Source organism: Oncorhynchus kisutch, linkage group LG2 (genome assembly GCF_002021735.2).
Source record: "Oncorhynchus kisutch isolate 150728-3 linkage group LG2, Okis_V2, whole genome shotgun sequence".
NCBI lineage: Eukaryota > Metazoa > Chordata > Actinopteri > Salmoniformes > Salmonidae > Oncorhynchus > Oncorhynchus kisutch.
Genome location: NC_034175.2, coordinates 6,991,578 through 7,005,807, shown reverse-complemented (window position 1 = coordinate 7,005,807; position 14,230 = coordinate 6,991,578). Strand labels below are relative to the sequence as shown.

The 14,230-nt window shown below is 44.1% G+C and overlaps 1 protein-coding gene across 3 annotated transcripts in view; it reads right to left on the bottom strand.

The window, feature by feature from the left end:
• Positions 1-14,230, bottom strand: part of grik5 (glutamate receptor, ionotropic, kainate 5) — a 146,883-nt gene that overhangs the window by 130,670 nt on the left and 1,983 nt on the right. For all 3 annotated transcript variants that reach the window (XM_031786407.1, XM_031786396.1, XM_031786421.1), the window contains exon 3: positions 530-2,579. The gene's annotated coding sequence lies outside the window, so the exon portion shown is untranslated. The remainder of the gene's footprint in view (positions 1-529; positions 2,580-14,230) is intronic.

Sequence of the window (14,230 nt, the reverse complement as noted above, 5' to 3'; positions counted from 1 at the left end):
CTCTCTCTCCCTCTCCCTCTCTCCACATTCTGGTCGTCATCTTTCTCTCACTCTAATAAATGCATGCACTGACAAAGAACACAAAACTGCTCTGAGAAGCAAAAATACACATCACTAATTAGTCCAAATTAACCCCAGGCAGACTTACAGTAGGACGTACACACATCACACACACAACACTTAAAACCAGTTCCTACTCTCACACCACACTGATTCTGCTGCACCTCTTACACACACACACACACACACACAGACACACACACACACAGAGAGAGAGAGAGAGAGAGAGAGAGAGAGAGAGACACGCACACACACACACACACACACACACACAGAGAAAGTGCCTCCAGCTGAGGCAGCAAAGGCAACCAGAGTCGTATCGGTTTGAAGGCAGAGTAAAAACCAACGCTGCAGAAAAATGCTATGGCTGGGAAACAGAGCATGACATTAACTAAGCACGGACAAACAATACATACATGTACATATAAACAGTCACACACAACACAGGTAAAAGAAGAGTCCTACTTACAGAATGAGTCAGACGATATCAGAAGCGGTGTACCATATATGTGTGTGGTAGCCAGTCAGCACAGCCCTCGACAGGCATGGAGATGGAATCCACTGTTGGGGGTGGGGTGGGGGGGGGGACTTGTGGGGCTGTCACAGCGTTCCGGATTGTCTCCGTGTAGGGGTGGGGGGCTGAGAGAGCGAGGACAAGACGGAATATTCCGGTACTTGGACTGTGATAGCTGGGCAACAATATTCCTTTTGGAGGTGAAGAGAAAAAGCAACAAATGAGGATAGAAAAAATCTTCTGACACCCTCAACAAAAGTAGAGAGTAAAAGACAGAAGGAGGAAAAGAAAAGGTATTGTGTTGTCTTCTTCCCTTTGTTTATCTCTCTCCCTCTCCTCAGTAGAGCTATAGACGTGGAAGGAGCTTTTTAGTCAAATAAAACACAAGGGTTGTTAATGAGTCTGTTTCAATCCAAAAGGGCCCCCCTCCTTCCCTTTCTCTCTCTCCTTCCCTCGTTTCCTTCCCCGGCAGAAGGCCTCGACGGCTCCGAGTACCGCTGTCTAAATCCAATACCTCTCCCAGAAGAAGAGGGGGAAACAGAAGAGAAAATGACGAGCAGAGGGAGAGGATTTCAGACACCTGGTCTCTATCCCTCTCCTTTTCCCTGTCTACTTTTCTCTTTCCTTCCCTCTCTCTCTCACTCTTGCTGTCACTACCTCTATCTAACCTGTCCTTCCCTTCTAGTAGCAGTCCCCCTACTTGTTTGTTTGTTTGTTTCTGTCTAGTCTTGCCAGTGGAGGCTGAGGCTGAGGGGGATGCAGTCAGATCCTCTAATTGCTGCGTCGCTCGCTCTCAGTCCCCGTCAGGCAGACAGGCAACACCAAACCCAACACAGGACTGACTGCTTCTCTCTTCTCTACCTCTATCTCCCTCTTTCTCTCTCTCTCTCTCTCTCTCTCTCTCTCTCTCTCTCTCTCTCTCTCCCTCTCACACACACACAGTCTGGAATGACAATGACGACTGTCTGTTTGTAATGCTTGTTTATAATGCCTCCCAGTTTACTGTCTGTCTGTCTGTTTATGAGCCATCCAGTTCCGGTCCAGGGGTGTACAGCGGGACCTGTTACCCTCCTCTAGTGCTCAGCTACCCCCCCGGTCAGAATTCTGCCTCTTTCTCTGCCCATCGTGCAACCAACCAGTCGACCAACCAATCAGCTTCCAGCGGATCTAAGAGACAGACAGACTAAATTAGGCTGAGGCAGGAAGTCTCTAGAAGGTTTCTGACAAATCTCAGTTAATTCTCTCTCTCTCTCTCTGTGTGTTTCCCTATCTCCTTCTCTTCTCCGTTCTCTCTCTCCTTCCTCGTTATCTATTCAGGGCAGTTTGTCCCTCTTTTCTCTCTGTCACCAAGGGAGGATCATGAAGAATGGACTTGTTTCATAATATATTCCTCCTCAATGGATGAAGAGGTGGGGGGAAAGGAGGAAGACCAGAAAAAGGGAAAGTGGAGGGGAAATTGTTCCTTTAAAAAATAAGCCCCCAAACAAATCAGAAGGCGGGATTCCCAAGGGGGGAATGTCAACTACTTGGTTCTGCTGAGGAACCGGTCTGGAACAGACACAGAACTTTGAAGTGAACAGAGTAAAGTCCCATAATCTAGACAGGATGTACAGCCGATAAATCCACCCATGTACCACAATCCCATGTAGTTTTCTGGAGGAGAGTCACAGTTGAGTATTCCCTTCCAAGGAGACACGTCCCCCGAAGTTCAAGATCCTCTACAAGCTGTGGCGCTGGCATCAACACCCCAAGCCTCTAGGTTTCATTAAATCCCATTGGATGCGGTTATAATCAGAAGAGTGCATTGTACACATCTCTCACTGGAACAATTGCAGCACTGGTGGTTGGGCTCCTTGTGAGGGGGGGGGTCACTCTGCAGGGGTAGAGAGGTGGTCAGTATTGGGGTGCTGGATGCTAGCAGTTTGTCTTTATTCCCCATGGTGGGAACTGTGACTGACAAGGAAAGGATTCAGAAAGGTAGAGATCATTCCACTAGGTTTCAGCCCTGTAGGAGAGAGAGAAAGGCAGAGAGAGGGAGAGAGAAAGAGAGAGCATGTGAGACTTGGTGACATTTGTGTCATTCTGGCTTATCACGCACGTCATTCTCCTCCTCGTCCGACTCAACTCCGCCTGACTTCCTCCTGTCTAGTCTGTCCTTGTCACTATTTCACTGACTTTACCTTCCGTTCCCCTCTTCACCTCTTCCCTTCATTCCCTTCCCTCATCACTCTCTCTGCAGCTCAATCTCCCCCTAAATGGTCTCGCCACTGTCTCCTCTACTATAGCCTTTCATTCCCTTACATCTATCACAGTCTCCTCTCTCCTTTTGCCCCTACTATCTTTCACGGTCCCTCGATATCTATCTGTCCATCTTTCTATACAGTATCTGAGAGGAGCTGTACTTTGAGGAGCAGAGAGAGAGAGAGAGGCAGAGAGAGCGAGGGCGAGAGTGAGAGAGAAAGAGAGACTGGCATGTTAAAACCACCTGTCTCCTCTCTCCACATATACAGCCAGGTTAAAACCACCCGTCTCCTCTCTCCACATATACAGCCAGGTTAAAACCACCCGTCTCCTCTCTCCACATATACAGCCAGGTTAAAACCACCTGTCTACTCTCTCCACATATACAGCCAGGTTAGAACCACCTGTCTCCTCTCTCCACATATACAGCCAGGTTAAAACCACCTGTCTCCTCTCTCCACATATACAGCCAGGTTAAAACCACCTGTCTACTCTCTCCACATATACAGCCAGGTTAAAACGACCTGTCTCCTCTCTCCACATATACAGCCAGGTTAAAACCACCTGTCTCCTCTCTCCACATATACAGCCAGGTTAAAACCACCTGTCTCCTCTCTCCACATATACAGCCAGGTTAAAACCACCTGTCTACTCTCTCCACATATACAGCCAGGTTAAAACCACCTGTCTCCTCTCTCCACATATACAGCCAGGTTAAAACCACCTGTCTCCTCTCTCCACATATACAGCCAGGTTAAACCACCTGTCTACTCTCTCCACATATACAGCCAGGTTAAAACCACCTGTCTACTCTCTCCACATATACAGCCAGGTTAAAACCACCTGTCTCCTCTCTCCACATATACAGCCAGGTTAAAACCACCTGTCTCCTCTCTCCACATATACAGCCAGGTTAAAACCACCTGTCTCCTCTCTCCACATATACAGCCAGGTTAAAACCACCTGTCTCCTCTCTCCACATATACTGCCAGGTTAAAACCACCTGTCTCCTCTCTCCACATATACAGCCAGGTTAAAACCACCTGTCTCCTCTCTCCACATATACAGCCAGGTTAAAACCACCTGTCTACTCTCTCCACATATACAGCCAGGTTAAAACCACTACCATATAGAGACATGTTTATATTTTAGTCACTTAGCAGATGCTCTAATCCAGAGCAAATTATAGTTAGTGTATTCATTTTAAAATAGCTAGGTAAGACAACCACATATATCTCAGTTATTGTAAGTGCATTTTTCCTACATACAGCCAAGATAAAGCCACTGTCTCTCCTTATACAATCCAGGATCAACCCTGGCTCTGCGCCATTCCTACCTAGCTTGCTTGCCAAATCTGCTACAGTTTTAGCCAACAATACCAAACATGCCAAAGCATGACAATGATAAAGCAGTTGGCTGAAGCAGAACCGATCTGGCTTCCAGGCTAAGTCTTACCGGTTCAGCTCAGATACTAAACTATTTTGCCAGTTGCTCTTCACCTATTTTGTGGTCCGAGTCATCTTTGTATTCACATTGCTATGTTTAAATAGGAACCCATATCTTTTTCCAACATTCACTCAATGCACTCTGTGTTTTTACAAAGTGCAGGACAAGCCATTCTATCAGAATGTGTTATCGGACAGCTACTTACATTTTGGAAGCTAATAGATGGCATTTAGTTAAAGATGAGACATAATAACTGCAATCACACTGTACTATTAACATGTACATATTATTGGTAACAGAATAAATAGCAGAAGAATAACTGCAGATTAAATAATGCTGTAATTGAAAATTCTACTCCCAATGTAGGCTACTGCCCCTTTAAGAGCTAGAATTGATTTTGTACCCTATGTTATGATTGTTACCAAATATGTTGGTGTCTTCTCACCAGTGAGGGCTGCTGAGGGAGGACGGCTCATAATAATGTCTGGAACAGAGTGAATGGAAATGGCATCAAGCACATGGAAACAATGTGTTTGATGTATTTGATACCATTGAACTTATTCTGCTCCAGCCACTACCATGAGCCCATCCTCCCCAACTACGGTGCCACCAACCTCCTGTGCTTCTCACACTATTCAAACTCTACAATGGAATAAACAGCTCATGAAGTTCTCTTAGCCTATAGATCACATATTACAAACTAATCATCTGAACTAAAACCGTCACACATTTTGGAATTTCTGTGCATCCTTGACAATCGCTAATCAAATCAAATCAAATCAAATGTATTTATATAGCCCTTCGTACATCAGCTGATATCTCAAAGTGCTGTACAGAAACCCAGCCTAAAACTCCAAACAGCAAGCAATGCAGGTGGAGAAGCACGGTGGCTAGGAAAAACTCCCTAGAAAGGCCAATACCTAGGAAGAAACCTAGAGAGGAACCAGGCTATGTGGGGTGGCCAGTCCTCTTCTGGCTGTGCCGGGTGGAGATTATAACAGAACATGGTCAAGATGTTCAATGTTCATAAATGACCAGCATGGTCGAATAATAATAAGGCAGAACAGTTGAAACTAGAGCAGCAGCACAGTCAGGTGGAAGTTGAAACTGGAGCAGCAGCATGGCCAGGTAGCATGGCCAGCATGGCCAGGTAGACATAATCAATAGGCCATAACCAAAAACAGCATTTATTTTCTGCGAACCTGCACATCGTCATCTTCTCTCTATTGTGGCACCAGTGTAAGAGGGTTTATGGCAGGGGAAACGCTGTTGCAGTAGTCTAGTGTGAGGGTTTATGGCAGGGGAAACGCTGTTGCAGTAGTCTAGTGTGAGGGGTTATGACAGGGGAAACGCTGTTGCAGTAGTCTAGTGTGAGGGTTTATGGCAGGGGAAACGCTGTTGCAGTAGTCTAGTGTGAGGGTTTATGGCAGGGGAAACGCTGTTGCAGTAGTCTAGTGTGAGGGGTTATGACAGGGGAAACGCTGTTGCAGTAGTCTAGTGTGAGGGTTTATGACAGGGGAAACACTGTTGCAGTAGTCTAGTGTGAGGGGTTATGACAGGGGAAACGCTGTTGCAGTAGTCTAGTGTGAGGGGTTATTACAGGGGAAACGCTGTTGCAGTAGTCTAGTGTGAGGGGTTATGGCAGGGGAAACGCTGTTGCAGTAGTCTAGTGTGAGGGGTTATGACAGGGGAAACGCTGTTGCAGTAGTCTAGTGTGAGGGTTTATGACAGGGGAAACACTGTTGCAGTAGTCTAGTGTGAGGGGTTATGACAGGGGAAACGCTGTTGCAGTAGTCTAGTGTGAGGGGTTATTACAGGGGAAACGCTGTTGCAGTAGTCTAGTGTGAGGGGTTATGGCAGGGGAAACGCTGTTGCAGTAGTCTAGTGTGAGGGGTTATGACAGGGGAAACGCTGTTGCAGTAGTCTAGTGTGAGGGTTTATGACAGGGGAAACGCTGTTGCAGTAGTCTAGTGTGAGGGGTTATGACAGGGGAAACGCTGTTGCAGTAGTCTAGTGTGAGGGTTTATGACAGGGGAAACGCTGTTGCAGTAGTCTAGTGTGAGGGGTTATGACAGGGGAAACGCTGTTGCAGTAGTCTAGTGTGAGGGGTTATGACAGGGGAAACGCTGTTGCAGTAGTCTAGTGTGAGGGGTTATGACAGGGGAAACGCTGTTGCAGTAGTCTAGTGTGAGGGGTTATGACAGGGGAAACGCTGTTGCAGTAGTCTAGTGTGAGGGTTTATGACAGGGGAAACGCTGTTGCAGTAGTCTAGTGTGAGGGGTTATGACAGGGGAAACGCTGTTGCAGTAGTCTAGTGTGAGGGGTTATGACAGGGGAAACGCTGTTGCAGTAGTCTAGTGTGAGGGGTTATGACAGGGGAAACGCTGTTGCAGTAGTCTAGTGTGTGATGTGAGAATAATGACAAGTGAACCTGGGTGTCTTCATGTTCACATTGCCCTATAACAGGATCCGGACCGGGGAATTCAAGCAAACCAAACTCAGACCACCTCTTGAGATGGTTTTAGTTCACTTCGCTTCGGGGGGCTCTTTTGAGGGGTCTGAGTTTAAAAATTCAGCTAAATGCATTGAGTTCACAAAAATGGTCTGAAAGGGACCAAGTGTGAAAACATCCTTAGAAATAAGGGTACAGTTAGGGTAGAACAAGATCAACATACATATAATGTACCTTCAGAGGTACCCGTAATGATGTAGTAATGTTCGCTACCTGTACGGATAATCTACTACAGGTATTCCTAAACTGGGGTAAGTGCAATGCTGTCGGTGGTACTCCAAATAAAATTGTGACTCACATTTAAAAAAACATATATATAAATATATATATTTATTTTAATTTTCAAACAGTCCATTTATATTTTCCAACGGGGTGAGGTTTTTTACTCTCCTGAGTAGCCTCGTTTCATTACCAAAAATAAAATTAAACCATCTATCCACCTGTCAAATATAGGCCTAGTCAAATAATTAACATCCAATCACATTAACCGTTACTCTCTCGCTGGAATTCCACTAATGGTCCGTATGTAGCCAAACATAGCTGCAGCTCATTCCGTTACTACCATAATTGTCATTTGTCTGACCGCTTGCATGATGATGAGTTTCTCAGACGACTGGCCTATCTGGGGGATGTTGTTTCTCACACGACTGGCCTATCTGGGGGATGTTGTTTCTCACACGACTGGCCTATCTGGGGGATGTTGTTTCTCACACGACTGGCCTATCTGGGGGATGTTGTTTCTCAGAAGACTGGCCTATCTGGGGGATGTTGTTTCTCACACGACTGGCCTATCTGGGGGATGTTGTTTCTCACACGACTGGCCTATCTGGGGGATGTTGTTTCTCAGACGACTGGCCTATCTGGGGGATGTTGTTTCTCACACGACTGGCCTATCTGGGGGATGTTGTTTCTCACACGACTGGCCTATCTGGGGTATGTTGTTTCTCACACGACTGGCCTATCTGGGGGATGTTGTTTCTCACACGACTGGCCTATCTGGGGGATGTTGTTTCTCACACGACTGGCCTATCTGGGGGATGTTGTTTCTCACACGACTGGCCTATCTGGGGTATGTTGTTTCTCACACGACTGGCCTATCTGGGGGATGTTGTTTCTCACACGACTGGCCTATCTGGGGGATGTTGTTTCTCACACGACTGGCCTATCTGGGGGATGTTGTTTCTCACACGACTGGCCTATCTGGGGGATGTTGTTTCTCACACGACTGGCCTATCTGGGGGATGTTGTTTCTCACACGACTGGTCCTATCCGGGTGATGTTTTTTCTCACCTGAATGATCTGAATCTAGGATTACAGGGACTCTCTGCAACTATATTCAATGTGTGGGACAAAATTGAGGCTGTGATTAAGAAGTTGCTCTTCTCTGTCTGCATTAACAAGGGCAACACACTGGTCTTTCCATCATTGTAGGATTTTTTGTGTGCAAATGAACTCAAGTTTACGGACAATGTCAAATGTGATATAGGGAAGCACCTGATTGAATTGGGTGCACAGATACTTTCCCGAAACGGATGACACAAACAACTGGATTCGTTATCCCTTTCATGCCCTGCCTCCAGTCCACTTACTGATATCTGAACAAGAGCCTCATCCAAATTGCAACAAGCGGTTCTGTGAAAATTGAATTTAATCAGAAGCCACTGACAGATTTCTGTATTGGGCTGCGCTCAGAGTATCCTGCCTTGGCAAATCACTCTGTTAAGACACTGCCCTTTGCAACCACGTACCTATGTGAGAGTGGATTCTCGGCCCTCACTAGCATGTAAATGAAATACAGGCACAGACTGTGTGTGGAACATTATTTAAGACTGAGACTCTCTCCAATACAACCCAACATTGCAGAGTTATGTGCATCCATTCAAGCACACCCTTCTCATTAACCTGTGGTGAGTTATTCACACCCTTCTCATTAACCTGTGGTGAGTTATTCACACCCTTCTCATTAATCTGTGGTGAGTTATTCACACCCTTCTCATTAACCTGTGGTGAGTTATTCACACCCTTCTCATTAACCTGTGGTGAGTTATTCACACCCTTCTCATTAACCTGTGGTGAGTTATTCACACCCTTCTCATTAATCTGTGGTGAGTTATTCACACCCTTCTCATTAACCTGTGGTGAGTTATTCACACCCTTCTCATTAACCTGTGGTGAGTTATTCACACCCTTCTCATTAACCTGTGGTGAGTTATTCACACCCTCCTCATTAACCTGTGGTGAGTTATTCACACCCTTCTCATTAACCTGTGGTGAGTTATTCACACCCTTCTCATTAACCTGTGGTGAGTTATTCACACCCTTCTCATTAACCTGTGGTGAGTTATTCACACCCTTCTCATTAACCTGTGGTGAGTTATTCACACCCTTCTCATTAACCTGTGGTGAGTTATTCACACCCTTCTCATTAACCTGTGGTGAGTTATTCACACCCTTCTCATTAACCTGTGGTGAGTTATTCACACCCTTCTCATTAACCTGTGGTGAGTTATTCACACCCTTCTCATTAACCTGTGGTGAGTTATTCACACCCTTCTCATTAACCTGTGGTGAGTTATTCACACCCTTCTCATTAACCTGTGGTGAGTTATTCACACCCTTCTCATTAACCTGTGGTGAGTTATTCACACCCTTCTCATTAACCTGTGGTGAGTTATTCACACCCTTCTCATTAACCTGTGGTGAGTTATTCACACCCTTCTCATTAACCTGTGGTGAGTTATTCACACCCTTCTCATTAACCTGTGGTGAGTTATTCACACCCTTCTCATTAACCTGTGGTGAGTTATTCACACCCTTCTCATTAACCTGTGGTGAGTTATTCACACCCTTCTCATTAATCTGTGGTGAGTTATTCACACCCTTCTCATTAACCTGTGGTGAGTTATTCACACCCTTCTCATTAACCTGTGGTGAGTTATTCACACCCTTCTCATTAACCTGTGGTGAGTTATTCACACCCTTCTCATTAACCTGTGGTGAGTTATTCACACCCTTCTCATTAATCTGTGGTGAGTTATTCACAATGTTCTTTTTATATGTAAGATGGTTAAATAAAGAGCAAAATCTTTGATTGTTATTATATTATTATTTGTACCCTGGTCCTATAGGAGCTCTTTGTCACTTCCCACGTGCCGGGTTGTGACAAAAACTTACACTGATTCTTTATGTTTAATAAATGTATCATATAGTGTGTATGTGTTGCAGGCTTACAATGATGGCAAAAAACAACATTTGAGAGTGTCACGCCCTGACCTTAGAGATCCTTTTTATTTTGGTTTGGTCAGGATGCGAGTTGGGGTGGGCAATCTATGTTTTGTGTTCTATGTTTTCTATTTCTGTGTGTTTGGCCGGGTGTGGTTCTCAATCAGAGGCAGCTGTCTATCGTTGTCTCTGATTGAGAACCATACTTAGATAGCCTTTTCCCACCTGTGTTTTGTGGGTAGTTGTTTTCTGTTTTTGTGTCTGCACCAGACAGAACGGTTTCGTTCGTTCTCTTTGTTATTTTTTGTAATTTCAGAGTTCAGTTCTAATAAAAGTATGAACATGTACCACGCTGCACCTTGGTCCTCTCCTTCCAACAGCCGTTACAGAGAGTGCGCTGACCCTGGTGCTAGAGGGGGTACGCAGCTGGAGGTTGAATGTTTGAAGGGGTACGGGACTATAATAGGTTTGGGAACCACTGATCTAGCATAATGGTACATTTTTGTACCCAATAGTTTGAATATAAAGGTACAATCAACTCCACAATGAAGGTACAGGTCTGTTTCTCAATACCCCACCATAAGGAACAATGATGCATTTTTGCCACTTAAAAATAACAAACAGCTTTGTCACTGTGGCGATACTCTAAAGGCAAAATTGTACCATAATCATGATCATGATCACATTTCCCAGGTTATTATTATTTATATCTGTATATTGTGTGTACATTGATTGATGTGTTAATCTTATGCTACACAAAGATAAATACCATACATTTGTCTAAACTAGTTGGATTTTTGCAACCATTACTGAAATGGTTGTTCCATTTGAAAAGGCCTAGGTAGTCTCCTCACAATGTTCCTAAACCTAGCAGTCATTACTGAAATGGTTGTTCCATTTGAAAAGGCCTAGGTAGTCTCCTCACAATGTTCCTAACCCTAGCATTCATTACTGAAATGGTTGTTCCATTTGAAAAGGCCTAGGTAGTCTCCTCACAATGTTCCTAAACCTAGCAGTCATTACTGAAATGGTTGTTCCATTTGAAAAGGCCTAGGTAGTCTCCTCAAAATGTTCCTAACCCTAGCATTCATTACTGAAATGGTTGTTCCGTTTGAAAAGGCCTAGGTAGTCTCCTCACAATGTTCCTAAACCTAGCAGTCATTACTGAAATGGTTGTTCCATTTTAAAAGGCCTAGGTAGTCTCCTCACAATGTTCCTAACCCTAGCAGTCATTACTGAAATGGTTGTTCCATTTTAAAAGGCCTAGGTAGTCTCCTCACAATGTTCCTAACCCTAGCATTCATTACTGAAATGGTTGTTCCATTTGAAAAGGCCTAGGTAGTCTCCTCACAATGTTCCTAACCCTAGCATTCATTACTGAAATGGTTGTTCCGTTTGAAAAGGCCTAGGTAGTCTCCTCACAATGTTCCTAATCCTAGCAGTCATTACTGAAATGGTTGTTCCATTTTAAAAGGCCTAGGTAGTCTACTCACAATGTTCCTAACCCTAGCAGTCATTACTGAAATGGTTGTTCCATTTGAAAAGGCCTAGGTAGTCTCCTCACAATGTTCCTAACCCTAGCATTCATTACTGAAATGGTTGTTCCGTTTGAAAAGGCCTAGGTAGTCTCCTCACAATGTTCCTAACCCTAGCAGTCATTACTGAAATGGTTGTTACATTTGAAAAGGCCTAGGTAGTCTCCTCACAATGTTCCTAACCCTAGCAGTCATTACTGAAATGGTTGTTCCATTTGAAAAGGCCTAGGTAGTCTCCTCACAATGTTCCTAACCCTAGCATTCATTACTGAAATGGTTGTTCCATTTGAAAAGGCCTAGGTAGTCTCCTCACAATGTTCCTAAACCTAGCAGTCATTACTGAAATGGTTGTTCCATTTGAAAAGGCCTAGGTAGTCTCCTCAAAATGTTCCTAACCCTAGCATTCATTACTGAAATGGTTGTTCCGTTTGAAAAGGCCTAGGTAGTCTCCTCACAATGTTCCTAAACCTAGCAGTCATTACTGAAATGGTTGTTCCATTTTAAAAGGCCTAGGTAGTCTCCTCACAATGTTCCTAACCCTAGCAGTCATTACTGAAATGGTTGTTCCATTTTAAAAGGCCTAGGTAGTCTCCTCACAATGTTCCTAACCCTAGCATTCATTACTGAAATGGTTGTTCCATTTGAAAAGGCCTAGGTAGTCTCCTCACAATGTTCCTAACCCTAGCATTCATTACTGAAATGGTTGTTCCGTTTGAAAAGGCCTAGGTAGTCTCCTCACAATGTTCCTAATCCTAGCAGTCATTACTGAAATGGTTGTTCCATTTTAAAAGGCCTAGGTAGTCTACTCACAATGTTCCTAACCCTAGCAGTCATTACTGAAATGGTTGTTCCATTTGAAAAGGCCTAGGTAGTCTCCTCACAATGTTCCTAACCCTAGCATTCATTACTGAAATGGTTGTTCCGTTTGAAAAGGCCTAGGTAGTCTCCTCACAATGTTCCTAACCCTAGCAGTCATTACTGAAATGGTTGTTACATTTGAAAAGGCCTAGGTAGTCTCCTCACAATGTTCCTAACCCTAGCAGTCATTACTGAAATGGTTGTTCCATTTTAAAAGGCCTAGGTAGTCTCCTCACAATGTTCCTAACCCTAGCAGTCATTACTGAAATGGTTGTTCCATTTGAAAAGGCCTAGGTAGTCTCCTCACAATGTTCCTAACCCTAGCAGTCATTACTGAAATGGTTGTTCCATTTGAAAAGGCCTAGGTAGTCTCCTCACAATGTTCCTAACCCTAGCAGTCATTACTGAAATGGTTGTTCCATTTGAAAAGGCCTAGGTAGTCTCCTCACAATGTTCCTAACCCTAGCATTCATTACTGAAATGGTTGTTCCATTTGAAAAGGCCTAGGTAGTCTCCTCACAATGTTCCTAACCCTAGCATTCATTACTGAAATGGTTGTTCCATTTTAAAAGGCCTAGGTAGTCTCCTCACAATGTTCCTAACCCTAGCATTCATTACTGAAATGGTTGTTCCGTTTGAAAAGGCCTAGGTAGTCTCCTCACAATGTTCCTAACCCTAGCAGTCATTACTGAAATGGTTGTTCCATTTGAAAAGGCCTAGGTAGTCTCCTCACAATGTTCCTAACCCTAGCAGTCATTACTGAAATGGTTGTTCCATTTGAAAAGGCCTAGGTAGTCTCCTCACAATGTTCCTAACCCTAGCAGTCATTACTGAAATGGTTGTTCCATTTGAAAAGGCCTAGGTAGTCTCCTCACAATGTTCCTAACCCTAGCAGTCATTACTGAAATGGTTGTTCCATTTGAAAAGGCCTAGGTAGTCTCCTCACAATGTTCCTAACCCTAGCATTCATTACTGAAATGGTTGTTCCATTTGAAAAGGCCTAGGTAGTCTCCTCACAATGTTCCTAACCCTAGCAGTCATTACTGAAATGGTTGTTCCATTTTAAAAGCCCTAGGTAGTCTCCTTACAATGTTCTTAACCCTAGCAGTCATTACTGAAATGGTTGTTCCATTTTAAAAGGCCTAGGTAGTCTCCTCACAATGTTCTTAACCCTAGCAGTCATTTCTGAAATGGTTGTTCCATTTGAAAAGGCCTAGGTAGTCTTCTCACAATGTTCCTAACCCTAGCAGTCATTCTGAATGCAGGTTGCAGGTGAATACAAACTCCCACTGTTGGATATCATAACCCTGGCTGGATTCTGATAGGAATTACACACCAGTTTGCACTACCAGCATGTGAATTGCAGATAGGTTTTCAAAATCCTGGTAACTTTCCTCAAACTCTCAGGTTTTCCAGGAATCTCCTACTGCGAGGGAATAAGGAGGGAATAAGCAGGACATCCAGAAAGTGAACGGAATTTTGCAACCCTTCTTACAGGCCTGATGTGGCCTGTAAACCACCCGTGAGTGGAAGTGTTGTACCAGTTTAAGTGGTCTATGGTAGAGGTACATTTCTGAAATGCTATAAAGGCTAAATGTACCTTTACTAAAAGCATGCTTTTGTACCTGTGGACAATATGTAAGAAAGGTGCTATCTGAGGTATGAACTGGGGTACAATTACGTCCCTATAAGTGAAGTTACAAAGGTCCTACCTTACAGGGTACCACTACAGTAACAAATCTTATTCTGTTTCTAAGAGTGTATTCTATTCTATGTACCCTGCAACACTGGACATGTAACAGTTATATCAGTACAGCTTGTATGAAACCTCTCTGTCTCTTC